A 7,895-nucleotide genomic window follows, 5' to 3' on the forward strand; every position below is an offset into this window, starting at 1 on the left:
TTTGAGACAGAGTTTTTCTATGTAGCCGTGGCTGTCCTCGAACTTACTCTGTAAACCAGGCTGGCCCCAGACATGGAGATCCACTTGCCTCTGCCTCCTGAAAGCTGGGACTAAAGGCACATGCCGCCATTGCTCAGCTGGTAAGAAAAGGTGCATCAGGATGTCTGTGTCTTCTCTGCTAAAGATGCTGAGTTGTGTGGCCCTGGAGAGGACACAGTGGCTGTTCCTTATGAAGCTGAATACTGTCTTGCTATGTGATCCATTAATATTACCCTGTTTCTTTGGAAAGCTAAACACAAACCTGGAAATGAATATTTCTAGTGCTTTTATTAATAATTATCAACACCTAGAAGCAAATAACATGTCCTTAAATATTGTAAAGACAGTCATTCTGAAAAAGATATGTGCTGCTGCTTCAATTACAAACTGGAAAAGATAAAATGATAAATATGATAGAAAGAAAAAATCATTCATGGCCACAGCTTGCAGTGAGGGAGGAGGGACAAACAGGAAGCCACAGGTGAGTGTCTGGGGGCAGCAAAACAATTCTGCCTCCTGAACAATTAATCCCTTACTCCGTGGTGCTTAATGGTAGACACTGGCAGTTGCTTGTTGAAACCCCAGCCTCACAGCTCAAGCAGTAAATCAGGTAATCCCTACATTCAGGAGAGTGAGTTAGAAGGTTCACAGTCTCAAGGCTAGCTGGGGCTGCACATCGAAAATCAATGAAAAGAAACTGAAAATAATTTAGGAAGTTGAATCTTAGGAGAAAGAGCAGCCTATGACAAGAGGATATAATCGTGGCAAAAATGAAACGTATGTATGTATGTATGTATGTATGTGGTGTGTATTATGTGTATGTGTAAGTATATGGCCATATTTCATTAATAAATTTATTCAGAACCTCTGGGACTTAAGCCCTATAGAAAACAGAAAGCCAAACAAAAACAGTCTCTTCTGTCAACAAGCTCACAGTTTGGAAACAGAACTATAAAACATAGAAAAAAATAGACAGGGCAAGAGAGCACCAGCCTCTATGTGGAGCTGAGGTGACCATCTAGGGTCACTATAGGCACATCCTCCTGGGTCTCCAGCACTTGCTGCAGGCTAGCCCACTGCAGGGAGGTGTAGACCACCTTCCCATCTGGCGCTGGAGAGGAGAGAGAAACATCTTGTTTCTGATACTAGTTCCTAGGCAGCCAGTTGAGATTGAGTCCTGAAGAGGGATGAGTTCCTCAGCAGCCTAGCACTGAACGATGCAGTGAGCATGAGAATGCAGCCAATCACCAGGACAGAACAGGAAGTCACCAACAAACTTTCCAGCTGTGTGGAGGAAGAACCTCTCTCACAAGAGTCTCAGTAGACGTTGTAGAGTTCTCATGCACGGGACCGTCAGCATGTGGCCCATCTTTGAACTGCACATGCCAGTCCAGGGGCTTAGCCTTTAAGGGCCAAGGCCTGGCAGTGGCCAGCTGGATGAGCAGGGCTGATCTGGACAAAGGGGTCATCCGGTTAGAAGGCGTTGGTTGGGAAGAGGAAGAGTCTGCTTCCTCCTGTTCCACAGAAGCCTGGCCATCATCACTGTTCTGACCCCCTTGGGTAGCTTCGTTTCCACTGGCTTCTTGGCCTTCATCAGCCCCTGAATCCTGTTCCAGCTTCTGCTTCTTGGCAGCTCCCCCTACAATCGTCTCTAGGAACCCCTGTCACAGGGTCGCATGGGCCTCAGCTGCCAAAGTGCTCTGCTCCCTCCCAGAAACTGCTCTTGTTGTTGTTTGAACAATACCAGCGCCAAACCATGGTTTCAGGAATCCAGCCGTGGGATGATAACTAGGGTCATGGCACCTATCTCTGCCAAGAGGAGGCCAGCTAGGCCAACTAGTTCTGGCAGAGACGATGGGGGATCCACTGCGCGGGGGGGGGGGGGGGGGGCACCCAACTATCAGGTGCTCGGGCAGCTCCTGCAGGGCCTCAGCTCCCCATACCAGCCAGTGACCACTGGTGACCTCTACTACCAGCATCCTCCTGTCTATCTCCCTTCTCATGAGAGTCCCAAACCGTATCATGGGCTCTACTAGTTTCCTCACTTCTAAATGAATCTCAATTTAAACAGACAGACAGACAGACAGACAGACAGACAGACAGACAGACAGACACACACACACACACACACACACACACACCTAAAGATTCAAAGCAAACACCCATGCAAGAGAAAAACATACAATATTTGTCTCAAGGGATTTGGGCTGTCTCACTAAGAATGATTATTTTCAGTTCCATCCATTTAAATTTCATTTTTCATAATATCTATCTGGACAATATTCCATTATGTAAATATAGCATATTTTCATTATCCATCCATCGGCTGATGGACATCTAGGTTGTGTCGTTTCCCACTGATGGTGAATAGAGCAGCATTCAGCACAGATGAGCAAGTAAATGTGTAGTAGGATATAAACCCCTTTGAGTATATGTGCAAGAGTGGCAGCTGACTCATATTGTAGATCTAAAAAACAAAACAAAACCCTATGTTTAGCTTGTTAAGAAACCTCAACACTGATTTCCACAGTGGCTGTGCCAGAATAAATGTTCCCCTTTTCCCAAATTCATGCCAACACTTGTTCCTGTCATTTATTCTGTCTTTGTTTTGTTGTTGTTTTGGCTTTTTGAGACAGCATTTGACTATGTAGACTTTCCTGGCCTGTAACTCACTATGTGAACCAGGCTGACCTTGAACTAAGGGAGATGGGCCTACCTCCCAAATGCTAGGATTAGATGCATTGGGGCCCAGTTTGTGTATTTGTGTTTTAATATTAGGCATTCTGACTGAGATAAGATGAAATCTCAACATGGTTTTAATTTACATTTCCTTGATGGCTAAGGATATTGAACATTTAGACTATTTCTCAGCCATTTGTATTTCTTCTTTTGAGAACGTCTTCTTAGTTGCATTCTCCAAGTTTTAATTAGGCTGTTTGGTTTCTTGGTGTGTCATTTTTTTGTGTCTTTGTATAGTCTGGACACTAGCCCTCAGTCAGATCTATAGCTGCTGAAGATATTGTTCCCCTTCTGTTCCCCTTTACTCCAATCATGGTGTCTTTTGCTGTACAGAAGCCTGTTTTAGTTTTTCTTCTATTGCTATGATAAATTCCATGACCAAAAGCAACTTGTGGAATAAGGGGTTTATTTGTCATACAGGTTACATACAGTCCATCATAGAGAAAAGTCGGGGCAGGAATTAAAGCAGAAACTAGGGATGAATAGAATTTACTGGTGTTTGCCTCCTGGTTTGGTCAGTCTGTGTTTTGATCCAACCCAGAACCTCTTGCCCAGAGGGGATACTACCCACAGTGGGGTGGCTCCTTCCACATCATTCACCAAGAAAATGTTCCAGAGAATTTGCTCATAGGCCAAGTAGGCCAATCTGATGAGGGGGTTTTCTCAGTTGAAGTTCCCTCCTGCCAGGTGACTCTAGTTTGACTTGTTGACAAAAAAAAAAAAACAAAATAAAACAACAAAATAACACACAAGTTTCATAATAGAGTTGCCCTATAATGGAGGGAGAGAACTGCCTCTCTTAGAAACATTAGGCCACCCAAACAAAAACCCTGAGCTATGAATAAGTTATTATTGGATACTGCTCTTGTTTACTCTCCAGAACTTGATGCTAAGACCTTTTTGTTGAAGGAACAATACACTTGAGTAGAGAACCTGAAAAAAATCAAGTTTACACCAACCTGGAAACATCATCTCTTTCACAGTGCTGGGAGGCTCAATGCATGTTCCTGGGGGATAAAACTATTCATCAGTTTTACCACTGGGATGGGAATTTACAGTTAGCAAAAGGAGACTGGGATGGCTTGCCAACAGGTTTGTATATGATTATAAATTCATGCAAACACACAAGTGAAGACGCATATATACCTTTCTTTGCTCTCTCAACTGAAAGGCCCTAAAAGCAGAGGGGGGAGCAGCCTAGTTACAATGAACACATTTAATAACAGTTCTTATTTTTAAAAATACATTCTTCAATCTAGTCTCCTTAGAGAAATGATTAATTCCATGATTCTGGTAAAGTCTATACAGGATCAACTCAGAGCATCTTGTAGTTAGAAAATAAAAAAGTGAAAAATTAAAAAAGAAAAAAGGTATGTCGAAAGGACACAGGAGTGTCATGATCCACATGGCTTGGGTCCTGGAACTTGGGCTAGGAGTGGTGAGGGAATGAAGAAAGGTCAGACATACAGACACACATGCAGGAAAGCTGGGATCAGGTGGGGTCTACTGTCACCACAACTGGTTACCTCAGAATGGTTATTAAATAAAGCACAGAGGGAGGGGTTAGCTAGACTCCTTAGGAGTTCTCTGTATGTGCACAGTGTCAGGCTTTGAAGATCCAAAAGGAGGAAGCTGAAGTTGCATGCCTTTGCACACACTGATAATCATTCACAACACTCAGATTCAGACTCCTGCAGAGAGGTTTGTCACCCTTCTTGGGCCTGGCCCAGATGGGGAAATAGCTTTGCCAATGACCCATAGATTGGAGGCCTTTGAATTCTCAACATGGCAGTGCTCATATCCACAATACACATTCACTCAGGATTTCATTCACTCAGGTCTTCTTTGGCTTCCTACAGAGGGGCCCACTGAAAGAACTATCAGTGGCAAGGAGCAGAACAGTTTGGGCCACAACATAATGGTCATATTGAATTATAATTCAAAATATAAATTTTGAGTCCATGTGAACATAAATGACTGAATAATAACAAATGGAGGGAGCAAATATCCCATGCAGAACAAATATTTTTATGCAAAAATATCCATACAAAAGAAGGAGCAGAACAACTCCCCATTTTTTAAGGTGGAATGTTACATAGTTATTTCCTAAGAAGACCACATGGAAAGGAGGACAAAGTACAGCTACTGTGGAAGAAGGAAACCAGCCCACCCAGCTTGGTGATGGAATCGCTTTAAGGAGGACATGCACCAGGCAACAGACCATTCCAGTTTCCAGAGAAAGCACCTGTGTGGGGGAATAATTCAGTGCTCTGCCTCCAGTGTGAGCAATTCCTCTCCACCTAGTGGCCTCTGGAGATCCCCAAATCCAGTTCAAGACCTTGAGTGGCTGAGAAAAGACACACACCTCTCCAGAGAGATGCAATTCAAGAGGATTTTCTCTGCTGCTTGGGCAGAGCCATGCAAGCACTGTTCCTCCCAGGGCCTTGGAACAAAGAAGGAGCCCACAGGTCCCACACTGTGGTTACAGGGTTCCCTCCCCTAGACATGCACTCAGATGTCAGCCTCCTCTGAAATACGTTTATGGTGAATACATAATGTTTGAGTCAGTTTAAAAGAGAATTTGAAGGAAAAATAAATTGTATTACCCTCAAACCTGAATATTTACAATAGCATTTCTTTTCTTTGCCTTGTAAAAAATTATCTGTATTAAATTTTCCCCAAAACACCATTTCCCAAAAACATTGTTTAATTAAGATGCTACATTAAACTTTTAAGACGGAGTTGGGTATTATAAGAATAACATGCCAGCAGCCTCTATTTGGAAAGAAACCCCAGTCTTCCATTTCAAAGCTAAAGCAGTAAGAGAAAAAGCCTGCCTTTCGCTCAGCTATTAAATGCAGCCCCCACCAGGATCTTTCCTAGTATTTTGCTGAAGATAAAGGCACTGTGTTGCTTGCCTGTGATCCTGGATTAGTCAATTAACCTCTCCGTGCCTTGGCTGCTTCCTTCTATGCAAGTAGAATAATAATAGAAACCAACTGACCATGAGGTCCTGCCTGACCCTTCTTCCAGGCAAGCAACCACCTTGTGGAGTTCTGCTACACTGGCCCATGAAGCAAAAGCAATTGTCCCATCTGGGTTTGTTAGGGTTTTACAGCAAGCATGAAGGAATGGGGAGGGTCAAGAGAACCTCATTTGAATAACCAGCTTTTCCCTACCATGTGTTGTATACAATTATGCCTTGCACACACATGGCCCATGGGATAGGTCAGGGAAGACTAGAGGAAGCTTGCATGGCAGTGGGGGTCCCCATCTATTCTTCTTAGGGGAGGCCCTCATTCCTGCTGGATAAAGGCTTTCCAGGTGTGGTCTGTTGAGAAAGTTGGACCCACACCCTCGGCCACACTACCCTATGTTCTGTAAGGAAGCCCCCAAACCTCATTGGTTCTCTAGAGTGAATTTGGGCAGAATCATGCCTCAGTTTGCTCTTGCAACCTTAGAGAAAGGTTTTTAACTACACCAGGCTACAGAGAGGATTAAATAGTACAGGCAATTAATGTGGCCAGCATTACATTATTACTCTCAAGGAGAAATGCAGCAATCTGTGGACTCTTGACTATGTGCAAGCACTTCATTTGTTCCTTAATGCTTTTTGTATTGAAGAGAACTGATTTTACAGCTCCTTTACCATGCTTGAGAATAGATCACAAGACATACAACAAAACCCACTTTAAGTTTTATTAGTAAAGAGTGAAGAAAGGGAAGAGGGTGTGTGTGTGTGCAGGCCTGTCTGGAAGAAACGTGGCAAGGGGAGGGCATCCACTTTAAAATGTCACTTAGAGAATGAGTAATGGGGCTTTCTTAGCCACACCAAAAATGCCCATAGATTACGTGGCCATGCTTCACAGATTACATAAGGCCCTGGATGTCTAGGCATTTCGCCTGAACACTGATGGCCACATGCATGGCCATGAAAACCTGGAAATGCTGGAAATGACAACAGCTCCAAACCCTGCCCCTTGAGATTTAGAATTAAATGTGTAGTCAGCATACATACTCGGACACCCACAGACATTTTCTATTTGTCTAGCTCCTTCAGTCAGTTCTATTATACTGTTGTTTTAACTTAAAAATACTTTTTTTGACAATATGGGGTAGATGGATGAAACACTATAGCTTGAATATGAAATATCACCCACAGGCTCATGCATTAGATGCTTGCTGGTCTTATTTTGGGAGATCCAGGAAACATTAATAGGTGGGGGTCTATCTGGAGTGAGTAGGTGGTTGTTATATCTTGTCAGAGGGCTTTTCCTGTTTCTATTGCTGCTTCCTGCTTGGCTAATATAAGATAAATAGCCTGTCTCCATGCTCCCACCACCCTGATTGCCTCACAATGTGCCCAGAATCATTAAGACTACAGACTGTGGGCAGAGAGCCTTGAAGCTATGAGCCAAAATAAACTCTTCCTGGAAGTTGTTCATTCATGTGTTTGGTCACTTGGATCCAAGAGCAACTGGTTCAAGGGTACTTAAATAGTTGCAAGGCTTATTCTAATTTGTGTCCTAGGAAGAAGCAGGGAGAGATAAGAAATGTTTGAAATGTCCTGCCAGAAATCAATACTCCAATAATGGCTGTAAATATATGCATTTTTATAAAAAAAATCTAAGACTCCCACATTATTGGTTATTTTAAAGGATATTGAGACCTTTTTTTGCAATTGCTAAAGGAAGTCACTGTCCAGGAATGTTATATGGGCATAATGGTCCCTGCACAAACATGCAATAAGAGTTTAGAAAGCCTGTCAGGCCTCCAAGCAGAGCCAGAGGTTCCCACCAATCCCCAGAGCACAGCTCACCCAACCCAGCAAGGATGGCTGCTCCTCACCCACACTCGGAAGCCCTTCCTTTGACCCTGCCAGATATTTATCAGATGCCTGCTGCAGAATGTGACCTTGTTCTCACAGTTTCCTGCCCATCAGGTCTGGGCACTGGGTAGAGTTTGACATATTACTTGTGTTCAAGCAATATCCTCTCAGGAAGCAAGGTTGTAAGAAGGAAGTGTAGACTGGACCTTCCACCCCTCACAGGCTTTCTCCCTGATGAAATCATCAGGCGTTAGCTCTAGAACAGTCCACATCGGCTTCTTGCCTGCTG

The 7,895-nt window shown here is 43.5% G+C and overlaps 1 pseudogene; it reads right to left on the reverse strand.

Annotated features, from left to right (window-relative positions):
- Window positions 1-1,034: 1,034 nt before the first annotated feature.
- On the reverse strand, window positions 1,035-2,018 carry LOC113831029 (annotated as a pseudogene).
- Window positions 2,019-7,895: the final 5,877 nt, after the last annotated feature.

The sequence above is a fragment of the Cricetulus griseus genome, chromosome 2, assembly GCF_003668045.3.
Source record: "Cricetulus griseus strain 17A/GY chromosome 2, alternate assembly CriGri-PICRH-1.0, whole genome shotgun sequence".
Taxonomy (NCBI): Eukaryota; Metazoa; Chordata; class Mammalia; order Rodentia; family Cricetidae; genus Cricetulus; species Cricetulus griseus.